We start from the raw sequence: 12,675 nt of genomic DNA, 5'->3' as shown, positions 1-12,675 counted from the left end.
AATAAAATGGTTAATTTTCAGAGAAATTTGAAAAAAATTGGCAGAACACCGTTTTTAGTAAGGATAAAATAGCGTATACAATTGTTCAGAAATCGGACCAAAATATTGACACTTGACAGTTGAGTAGGATAGGCTATATATTTACTTCACTACCCCATTAACATCCCAAGAAATGCTAAACTTAAATGTTAAAATAAATTAAATGAATGCATTCCCGTCCAAAACGCGGTCAAAAATATAACACAAGCTTTTTTTTAATTAAACACTTATTATTATTATTTTTATTTGTTTTAACTTACAAGATAAAAAAGAAAATGTAAACAAATTCTCACAAAAATAATATGTTTGGTAAATTAGATTTTTAACAATTTTAATGCATTTTCTGATAAAAATGTTTTTTTTTTAGTAGGCAATTTTCTCACATTTGAAATAAGTGGGTCGGAAGTTAAAAGAAGTCTATTCAAAAGGTCCTTATTAGTGACAACCCGAGACATTTTTCTTGTGTGATTCAGTCGGTAATTTTTAATGTCCTTATTTCTGGACTCTGCAGCTTCCTCACTTAACTCGCCTATAGAAATAAGTCCATGATGCTCAATCACCGATGCACCATGCAACAACACTTTGTGAACTGAAGCAGGTAAATAGTACCATGGATATGTTTCAATTATCTGTGCAGCTGTATCTAAGGCGAAAACTCTGAACTTTTCTGCTTCGATATTATAACCTGAATTTAAAGCCTGTAAAACAGTTGCGCATCTGTCGATCAGTGTTTCATCGATTCCAGTTATTTCAGCAGAAATTTTGGTATTGTTAAAAAATTTCCTGGCTGTATTGCCATCATTTGACGAACCACTTCCTCCCGTTTTCGGTCTGTCCACAATCAATCCTAGTTTTGCTCTGAATTCAGCTTGGACTATTTTCTTTTGTTTTTCAAATTCTGTTTTGTCATCACCTCTTATCTGCCATTTCTTAATTTTGAGTCTGTAGGAAATATGAACAAAAAACTCAAAGAATCTGATATAAGCATGAAGCGGGGACAAACCAAAACATAAACTGTTCTCATTGGCCTCTTTTTGAAGGCATAATTCAATGTTGTTCATTTCCTTTGGTGTTGCTCCGCATATGTAACATTTTAAAGATGTAGATTCGTTAAGTGCGTTGCACACTTTTCCATCAACCATAGTTAAACGTAAGTTGTTAGTGACTGTCCATTCTTTATCATTAATAGTTATAGTTAAAGGCTGCAAGGCATTTATTTTTTTCAGTGTAATATTGTTCTTCAAAAACAGATACAGCAGTAGTTTCTTTTTTTAAATTGAAATCTTAATGGGCGACAGTATCGTGTTGAGGACGGTCGAGGATTTTTCCAAACAACAACATCTTCATTTTTGTCATTTTTTAACTTGAGCTGCAATGGCACGTAACTTGTAACAAACAAATCGCTGTCTTTAGCATAAGGATCATGAAAGCTTTGTTTGTACTCGCTTTGGCCTGTACTTCCATCAAATCCCCATTTCCCTACTAACTGTAGGCTTTTATGTAAGTCATTGTTGAGAGTGTCAAGAACGTCTTTCTGCGAAGTAAGAATTCTTGTCGCCGTGTGGTTAAGTAAAGCCTGTAAGTCCACTTCGGCACCTGTCTCGGTGACACTAATTTTGTCGGATTCTGGATAGCAGTTTTCTTTTTCAGTCTTTATAATTTTGTAGCTAGGCAGTGCATTTTTTTTAATCTTGGTGTTGACGAAATTCTGAACAAGTAAGTACTGCTTCTTTGTAAACTTTGCTTCCACAAAAAGCGCCAGTACTTCACAAGGCGTTACACTCATCGTGTTTTCTTCTCCCAAATTCGAATTACATGAACTATTACGCAAAGCTGTGGCAATTGATTCGTCGGATTTCGAAATTTCAGCCACACGTCTTCGTTTACTCCGCGAAGAACATTCTTCAAAACTTTTTTTAGGACGACCTCGTTGTTGTGATGTACTTGGATAATCTTCATCACGACAACTTAAAAAGACAGTCTCAGATTTGCCAAGCCAAGAGGAATGATTTCTCATAATTGCATTTTTTCTGCTTGCATTTTCTTTCCAAAATTCTGCTAACTTCTTGCATACTAAATAAATTCGGTCATAGAGGGGATCAAATTCAATATTCTCAACACCTTGATAAGGCCAACTGCATTTGATGTTTTCCAGGATTTGGTTGGCTTGAGTTGACCATGTTGTATTACTTTTTCGACTTTCAAGCCATTTATCAAATAAAAAATTGCGTGTAATTACGCATTGATAGCCAGCACCTATATATAAATATAAAATATATAAATAAATAAATATAAAATATATAAATAAATAAATATAAAAGGCTTTCAGTGATAACGAATTAAAGTTGCTCAAGCAAGAATCATATCTGACACCCCTGCTTTAATCTATCATAACTCGGAAAAAGGAAAAAACGGGAGGAAACTTCCTTATTGTATGAAAAGGTAGAACAATATTCTTCATTTTAGTACCGAATTTGTAGAAGGCACTCGGAGGCAAACCATCTAAATCTAAAATTTACTTTAGACTAAGCTAAAAAAAATGACAGAAAGTGCTTCGCGCAGGGGTGCTATTACATTGACGCTTTAAGTTATTAAACAATAAAATGTATGTTTTTAGAGAGTACTCACCTTCTTGTTTAATATCCATAACAAGTTAATATTGCTCACACTTTCTTAACAAAAGTTATCACTTTCCCAAGTTCTCCATTAAAAAACTGCACCGATAAGCGAGCTCAATGTTAAATTATATGTGAAGTTTGAATGGCTATAAAGGAATGACAAAAAATAATCCGCTAACTTTTATTTTGGTTTTGGTTTGGCGGGAGTGTGAACAATCTTATCGACACTTTGAATTCTTGATTAATGACATTTGATTTTTTTAATTTTGGCCAATGGCGGTACCCACAGTGCACTGCATTGGCACTGCAAAACGAAATGATGTTTTTTTGCCCTTCAGCCAATTTCTCAAACCTGTAGCACATGGATTACAGCAGAAATGTGGAACCCAGCTTTTATCCTGGTGTTTGATGTTCTCGTTAAAGTAGTAAAAATAGGCTTCTTTTATTATAGGCGATATACAACACCTTTGTTTATTAAATATCACCTCACCGCAGATATAACAAAAATTGTCGGGATTATTAACACATTTTCGAGACATTTTGCTATAAAATAGTATTATACTTTTTACTTTTAACACTTCTATATCGCTTAATTTAAGAGAAAATAGCACTAAATCACAATATTTCGAATATTTGATACAAACTAACTATGTAAATGTCAAAACATTATGAAGTTAAATGTGGGTAGTTCCATTAAACACGAAAGATACGATTATCGTAAAAACTCAAACTAATAAATGAATTTTAGTTATCAATCCGAATTTTGCATGGACAGAGAAGCAGAAATTAGTTTAAATTATTTCGGATACTTTTCCTTGTAGACTAGTGTTATTAATACTGTTCGCGCCTATCCACAGTGGGCGATTTGATATCCCTAGCGGCGTTAAACTAATAAGTTGTTTCTTGTCCGATCAAAATAAAACTTGGCAGGATAGAAGTTTTCATAAAAGGGAAGGTGGCTGCCAAAATTGAATGGAATCGGCTTAACCCTCTAGTGACCACGCTCACTTTTACACAGGCGTTATCGTATGAAAATTTTTAATTTGATATCTTTGTCAAAACTAAAGGTGCTTTGCTGAAATTTGTTTCCGCTTATAGAACTGAAAACCTTAATGCAAAAGTGTATACATTTTTGGAAATAAAAGTGACACCGCCTATTTGGTTTGAATTAATTTTCCTCTGGTAATAATGTATTCCTTCGTGCTGTCCACCGCATTATATTGTTATTTGTTGCGTTGGTGTTTTTTTTTTTTAAATTATCCAGGATCTGCTGAAAATAAAGCAGACTGGCAGGATCGCCATAACGAATGTTTTATTATTAAATAAAACGCGTTTTGTTTTTAGCTGCGACTTAGCATGTCGCATAACAAAATCTGTGTTGTTCTTTATTGGAATCATCTTATTTATACTCTAACATCTTATGTACTACTTATTTACTACAATACATATTTACTTAAAATTCTTACTGACTGAATCTCTCGCTTGCACATATGAGCATGCATTCATATGTGCCTAGCTCAAAGCATAGCTCAGTGAAGTCACCAACACACACACACCCATTTCTAATGTGGAGCTACAAGCAATGTATCCACAGACATATCTACATGTACCAAGCATGAAGGTGCTAGCAGCGCAGTCGTACATATTTACATACATAGAGCTAGCGCATGCACCAGATATAGCGTGTGCCGCTTGTGTGTTTAGCGTGTGAAAATAGCAAAGTAAGGAATTTGTTTATGCTGCAAAAATACATAACACAGGCGTGTGGCTTTGTTGTTGTTAGTGACTTATTCTGATATACTACAAACCCTACAAGGGCCAAAATAAAACTGCGTTCTGTAGCTTGAAAATTGTGGTGTGTTTTATTTTCCTATGGAAAGAGAAAGTTTAAATATAAGTGCAAAAGATATTTCGCGGCTTACACTTTCGTGTGTCCTTGTACTCGTTCCTTTCAGAAATGAACGATTTAACTTTTCTTTAGACACATTACAATTGGTAGTGCCACCGGACTTAACTTTTATGGTAATTTAAAGCGCCACGCAGGGTCGCATTCTAAAATTCTAAAACATGTAAATTTGGTATGCAGTATTCCTTCTCAACACCGCCTGTTTTATAAATATATCTGCAAGAAAATCCATTATATATTTAGATATTTTTACAAAACAAAATTTTAAAAATTAATATTCACAGAACAAAATATCATTATTCTGAATCTGAGCTATCAGAGTCGGACAAATCTGTTTCAGGATTCTCTATTAATAGCAAGTTCATAACATCCTCGTCCAACATACTATTTCAAAAGTTCGTCTACTCCTGTTGTACGAGCAGCCAAATGTGGTTGTTGGAAAAATCTTCTTGCGTTGTTTCCGTTGTTGGTATTACCAGAACTAGGCAATGGTATGTCCACCAATAGGTCCATTTCTTTTCGTATGTTTTCCTGTATGCGTTTTTTTATTTTCTTCAACAACATTTTTGTCAGTACCGCGAACTTGCCACTTTTTTATTGGAAGCCTATAAGAAATGTGCAAGACACACTCGAAAAACCTAATCCAGGCATGAAGACTTGATAATCCATATTCAAGGAGACTATACAATCAATTGGAAAACTTTGAACCAAATTCAAGTCATTCATATTTTTTGGTGTGGCTCTGCATATTACGCATGTTTGGGAAGAAGACTCCGAGATAACGCTAAAAGTTTTTCCATCCAGCATAGTCATGTGAAACTGGTGATGAATACTTAAAGAGTTTATTTGTGTTGGTACAATATTTAAAATGTGGCTTTTAATATTTTCAATTTCTCTACGAGTCAAGTCAGCCGTTTCTTTTTCGCAGAGAATTTTTATTGGTCTACAATATCTAGTTGAGGAAGGTCGGTTGTTTATCCATAGAATTTTCAATCCCTGCTTTATTTGCAATGGTACAATACAAACTGAAAATAAATACTGATCGATCATATTTCCTTCACAATCGCTGAATTTTTGCCTATACGTTGAGTGTCCGCTGCTGCCATCACAGCCCCATTTGTAAACGGCAGTTATATTAGTATTGTTATTTCCAGTCTGCTTTTCAAAAATTTGTGGGTACGCTTGAATGATCCTACCAACAGTATGGTCCACTAAACTTTGCGGAATAATCAGTGACTGTTATTTCACTCGGATATCAATCTTTTTTCGCAGAGCGTAGTTTATCGTAGCCTGGGTATATATCGGCGTTTTGACTTTTCGCAGATTTAATATTTTATTGGAAGGAGCGGGGGGGTTTTTTATCGATTTCATAACTTTTCCGCAAAATTTACTTTCAGAATTAAGCATGGATACAACCTTCGAAGCACTGCGTTGTCTAGCTTTGTACAAACTAGAGCTTGCAGCTACCAGCAACGCTTCGGATGATACTTCCTGTACAAGGTCAGACACTTTGTCAACTTGTGTCTTACTAGAAAGTTCTGCAAAATCTTTTTTTGGACGATCAACATCTACTTTAATTAACGATAGTGGCGTATCTAACCATTCCTGGTGTCGTTTCTCAAAATACATTTTATTTTTAGCACAACTCTTCCACCTTTCAACAAGCCTGCTATTAAATTTTCGTAGTTTCCTACCAACTTCGCAACGCTGCTGAATACTTAGGTTATTATTTTTATTTAAGAACTGTGCCGAAAGCGTAGTTTTCGATAGCAAGAAACTTCTTCCTGGGTATTTTTTCGTCCAGCCATACTAAGTAAAAATTGCGTTTTGGTACTGAGACCATTGTGTCTAAAAAATGATAAATTGATGGGTAGTGGGTAGTAGCGGCTCAACTAAGACATTTTGAACACACAATAAAACACGCTCTCACAAAATTTTAAACTTAACTTGAATACGCTTGAATTTTATTAATTTCTAATCCACGAAATACAGGTGTAGGCTACCAATATCATGTTGTTAATACAATTAAATTCAACTGAGTTTTATAAGTAACACATACATAAATAGATCAACCAAACATATTCTACATATAGTACTTACCTTGATGTAAGCTATAAAGTAAAGTAAACTTTTAAGTTAATAGGAAAAAATTTTATTATTTACAGCGAAATGAAAAGAACATTCTATAAGGCAAAAAAAAATCGTAAAGCACTTGCTAAAAAATATGTTGCTTGGAAGTGGTAATTAACTATCGATTGTTAACTAATTGAAGTATGCGTTATCGATAGGAAATGCAAAATTTCTGCATTATTAAACTTGAAAATTGAATAAAACGCCGCTAGCGCATCCAAATCGCCCACTGTGCTATCTGGCATCTCTTATGTACTTGTTTATTACAAACTACTGGCAACTCTGGCTTACTTGTCCTTTTTTCCTCTCTCTAATAAATGGATTTGACATAATCGAACGTGTTTGGTTTTTTATTATCGAAAGGAATCCGCTTTACGTTTATTAAAACCCGCGAACGCTATTATGCGTTAACAAATACATATATGTATGTAATTCGATCTTAAGGTCGAAGTCGAAAATCACTTTGTGTGATTTATAGCGCTGGTTGATAATTTGAATTGTTGATTATGTCAGTTAATGTTTCAATTTTTTTTTTTTAACACCTTGGGCTGGCTTCTGCATTCGACAACAATGTTTACGAGTATCCTTCATCGATGCAGATAAATAAATGATTTTTATGTTTAAATAAGTTTCATACGATTTAACCCATCATCCCACTTCTGATTTTTGCGAAAACGCATCTGTATACTATTAAACTTTAAAATAAACATACAACCGGAGAGAATTCCGCACTAGACTTAAGTTCTGGTTTCTTACTCTAAATACATAAATTATCACTTATCCTACATACTTATTATCGGCAACTACTTGTGGCAGCAAAGTTTGTTGTTGGTTTAAGTTTCCGATAAGAAACTAAACAGCATCTGACAACACAACATAAATTACAACGGACGCTAATGCTCTGGTTACCCAGAGCCTTTATTTATAGTAAACATTACCAAACAAACGTACACTATTTTGGTAACACGCTAAACTTGGTGTTTTTTGATCCAGACCATGCTAGATTCTCTACAAATTTATTCACAATTAATTTTCGATCAGCCAACTTCATCGCAAAAAAAAAAAAACATAAACAAAGAAATAAATTTAGGTTTTGTATCGTCGTAAAACCTTCATTGTGAACAACCATTGGTTTTGATTATTATAAAGCAATTTCCAAATTGCCACGAATGTTCTTGATTGTTTAAGATACGATGCCTCAATCGACTTTGGTTCCTCTTCTTCTTCTTCTTAATTGGCGCTATAACTACCTAAGCAATTTTGGCCGAGTTCAAAAGAACAATTAGTTTTTTTTTTTTATTTATTTTTGTTTTTCAATCATTGTAAAAGGATAGTTCTTCTCTTATGCTTTAGAATCTTCAACTAAAAGTTGCAGGGTATTCGCGTTTCCGTGACTACTGAGATGGATTAATTGAAAGAGGTGAATTTTCGGTTTAAAATTGTCAAAAAATGGGTATTCAATTCAAAGTACGTAATTCGCCACTACAAAGTTTGGCAGAAATTGAGGAAATTGATAAATTCAAATTAGAAGGTTAAGCTAGGCGCCAATCTGTATGATGGAAGTCAAATCTTGAAAGTCAGCAGGTTAGATCTTAATAAAAAAAGTTCGTCTTTAACTCTATCATAAAATACTAACAGTAATTTAACAAACACAATTTACAAAAGACACTGATGATCCGCGGTTGCTTAAAATCTCGTATCTATCATAGATTCGTTGATATCATCGAAAAGTACATATACTACAGTTAAGTGCAATTAAATAATTAACAACGATACCAGACCAAGCAATAGTAGGCTGAGTTGTAAAATAGCAATTTACTTAAAAAAAAAAACAAATAAAATATTTTGTAGCAAAACTATTGTTGTCGATTACCGCTTGACACCTGCGTGGCATTGACTCCACTGTAAGAAGCCCAGTCAAAAACAGTCATCAAATTGTCTTGAAAGCACTGCTTTGTACGTCGAGCTGTGTTTCGGATCGTTATCATGCTGAAACATCCATATTACGGGCATGTTAGCTTCGGCAAATGGTAAGATGATTAGGTCGTTCATAATTGCTACGTACAGGAACCAATCCATACGTCGCATCAATTTTGTGTATAGGCCCAACGCCTCGCCATGACTTGCCTGCCCCCACATACTTCAGTGTTGGTGTTGTGTACTTACCTATCCAACTCTTTGCGTTTTGTGAGCCTAACATTAGTTTTTGCATCCGACAAAACTCTGCTAATCTTTGTTTGGTCAAAAAAAAAAAAATACATTTTTCCACTCGCTTGGTGTCTAGTGGCGATATTTCAAGTCGAACTCCAAACAATTTCAATTGCGATCAAAGAGCAGTTAAATGCTTCCATAGAGTCCTGCTTCTCGCAATCGCCTCTTAATTCTAACTACAGCAGATGCGTTCTCGTTTTCCCAAAAAACCGAAGCTCTAATTTCCTCGGCAATCGTATGCGGGTCCTTTCGTGATCTATCAGTTCGTATTCTCTTCGACGTTGTTTCACGCGGCCTCTTTTTTGCGTGGAACTTGTTTTGTTGTCTTATTTTAATTGTAAAAATTGAATTGCATTAAACGCCATACTTTTCGAAAGGTTGAGCGACTTCGCGATTTCACCGTTTGACTTCCATCCTTCCGCAAGTTAACGATAACGCCCGGAGTTTCCTCACTAAAAGATTTCTGTTCACCCAAACTTTTCTTATACCAAAAAAAACTTACCTGAAATGTATTAATTTCCACAAAAAAAACTTGAAAAAAATATATGCGCGTTGTTAATTATATGCTCGACCGTTTTAATTAAATTCACCATGAAATTTCGATTTCTTAGTTACAGCAAATTTGTAATATGAAGTTTTGACCACTTTCGCGAAGCATACTTTTTTATGAAAGCAACTAATAAAAATGTAACTATTCATACCAAGATTTTAGGTACAGGTTCAAAATATTAACATGGCCATGTCGTTGTTAATTAGTTGCACGCAACCGTACATATTTGAAAATGGAATTTAGTGAGTCGAATTTAGTCTGTTATCCCACTTCTGAATAATGCGAAAACGCATTAATAATTAATTTACTTGTTCAGGTCATTGTTGAATACAGATAAAATAATCGAGCCTTTATTTATAGAAAACTTAAAACTATTCTTATCTCTAACTAGACAAACGCATGTATGTAGTAATATTTTAAATTTAAATAGTTTCCTAATTGTAAGAAGACTGTACCAAGGGATAATCACTTGCACAGAAATTATCGCTATGTATGTTAAACCGGCACAACGCTTGGACAAAGTTGTGGCCGATTTAATTTATTGGAATGAAAAACAAAGCAAAACGTTTGTATTAATATTTAATATAAATTGGTGTTTATTCAACAATAGATAAATTGGTATTAATATATATGCATATATGTTGGTTGTACAGGTTACCTTTTATTGATACGGGAACACGGTGGCTGGAACACGTCCTCTTGACTTCACTCTCTATTATTTGCTTTTAAACATAAATAATAAGCAGTGGAAGATTCCACTGTTACCTTATCGGATCTCCTTGATTATTAAAAAAAAAAAAGAACTATTTCGTGTATGTATATCTTTATGTCAATGATATAACAATAATATGATGAATCCTTTTTAGTAGAAAATGCTTCTGTCCAAAAGGAGAAATCGAAAAATAGAGACGGGGTCTCTTGGATTCTAGCATTCGCTATCGCTAATTTTGATCGCTAATTAATCTCCAAAAGAATATCAGGCGCGCCTAACAACATACAACATCTAGTTAAAAGCCCCCTTCGTACGGCCAGCTTTGGCTGATTGCACATTGCAGCTGTAACGTTTCCATGTTACATACTTTTAGGCGCCACAGGTTTGCTTTTAGAGAATTTTAGCGATGGATTTTTAGTGTAGCGATTATCAGAATTTTACTGCTGATCAGGGTTATAAAAGTATAATTAATTTCGCTGTTAAATAAAACGCGCGTTACTTTATGTGATCACGAATGTGTAGCGCATAATGTGGAAATGACGCTTAAGCTAAACCTTTTGGCAGTGTTGAATTGGCGCTGCCATATTGTTAGGGTTGCCGTTACAAATCAACCAAACGTGGTCCACCATTCTTCTTTTCTCTCTATTATTACTATCGTTGAGATCCGTTATTGAGGCTTTTAAATAATTATTAAGATTTGGTGGATTGCTTAATATTTGTACAGAGAAGATACACGGACACTTATGGCACTCAGATAGAACTCAACCTCAGTTTCCTGAAGCGCCTTTATTTATAGTAAATTCTTATCCTAAACTATTGTATACATTGAAATGTACATATGTACATATGTACGTATAACTTAAACCTAAAACCTAAATAAACAACAATACTCGTATCAGCATGTTTATAGTAAGTATGCAAGTACATATTAACTATCTATGCGGGTGTTTATTTGCACCCGCTGCTATAGATATGAGTATTGATGTTCATACATAAGTATGAACAATATTTATTCAATTAAAATACACTTTGCTTAACGTAAGAGTTGCATTCTTCTTCTTCTTCTTGATTTGCGCTGTAAACGCCGGAGCGATTTTGGCCGCCATCCGGGCTTGTTCATTTTCATTGGTAGGAGGTTTGGAAATACCTAATTGCAAGAAGAGAGTTTGGAATTTTCCGGCAATACAGAATCTCTAACCAGGTATTTGCCAACATTAAGTGGCTACCTATAACTGTAATATCGTGTCAGTCCATAGTCCACTCAAATATAACTTGGTTTGGCTTTCGCCATTCGGCTAAAAAAAAAAAAAATGTTGAACCAGACCCAAATTCCTTCAATTTGCTTTAATATCGTAATGAATGGTTGTCTTGAGCTGATTTTCACTATGCCAAATTTTGACAGCCTTTAGTATGAAGTATTATGATAAGGCCGTATTTATCTAATTTCTGCATTGCTTTCGTATAAACGTTTTTTTTTTTCGCAAAGTCAGATGTATGACATTAGGAGTGAACATTTCAAGACTTAAAATTATAAAAACAAAGAAACAAACTCAGGGATCTGCGACGAAAATTTAAAAGATAAGGTTCTATAAATGTGTGTGTATATTTTTTACAGAACTATATAAACGTAACTTTTAAATATTCTATGCGTAAGGAAACGTCGCAGCAGCAACAAACAATACAAGAAAGAGAAAGAAAAAAAACTAAAAACAATTTGAGAGGCACAGTTGCATGTATGACGCTTATGTGTAATCATTTTTAGATTGAAGTATACATATATGTACATATAAAAAACAAGAAACACAATGAAGTCCTAACCTAAAATACGCATAAATATGTTCCATTAAATGCATGTAAGCAACAAGGCAAATTGATTAAAAGCTTTACAAAAATATATTCGATACTATTTTCATAACGGGACATACAGACACCGCCTCAACAATTTTTTTAATTTGCATTGTTATTCGCCATATAATATATAGTAAAACAACAGCCAAATAAATTAAATAATGTCGAGGGTGCGAATTATTTGCAAATTACCAGGAAAAAATGATGTTCCAATATTATTGTATTTGTATCTGTCTAATGTTTAAGTATCTAATTTATAAAAGCGAAAAAGAAAAATGTAAAAAAAAATATTAAAAAGTAGAAAAAAGAAAAGCAAAAAATGAGTAATTTGAAGAATTTTTGTACCAAAACCGTAAAATTAAAAAAAAAAAAACAATGTATTGCAGAACTAAAAGCATAGAGTAATAAAAAAAAAAAATAGTTAATAAAGTATAATTTGTAATGTCGGTGCAAACTGGTGGTGACCTATAAAAAAAAAATTTAATATGATACACATGTATTTAAAAAAAAACATCGCATTTTAAAAAATTTGTTGTAGTATTTAAAAATTCGTGATTGAGTGTAGGTACCAATAACCACATTGCACCGACAAGAAGCGAGTACGAATGAACCGTTTCAAAAACTGTGTACACCTTCCATGAAGGCCTTAGAATAATTTGTG

This window comes from Rhagoletis pomonella, unplaced genomic scaffold, assembly GCF_013731165.1.
Source record: "Rhagoletis pomonella isolate Grant_MI unplaced genomic scaffold, Rhpom_1.0 Rhpom_scaffold_02537, whole genome shotgun sequence".
NCBI lineage: Eukaryota > Metazoa > Arthropoda > Insecta > Diptera > Tephritidae > Rhagoletis > Rhagoletis pomonella.
This window is presented reverse-complemented; position numbering follows the sequence as displayed.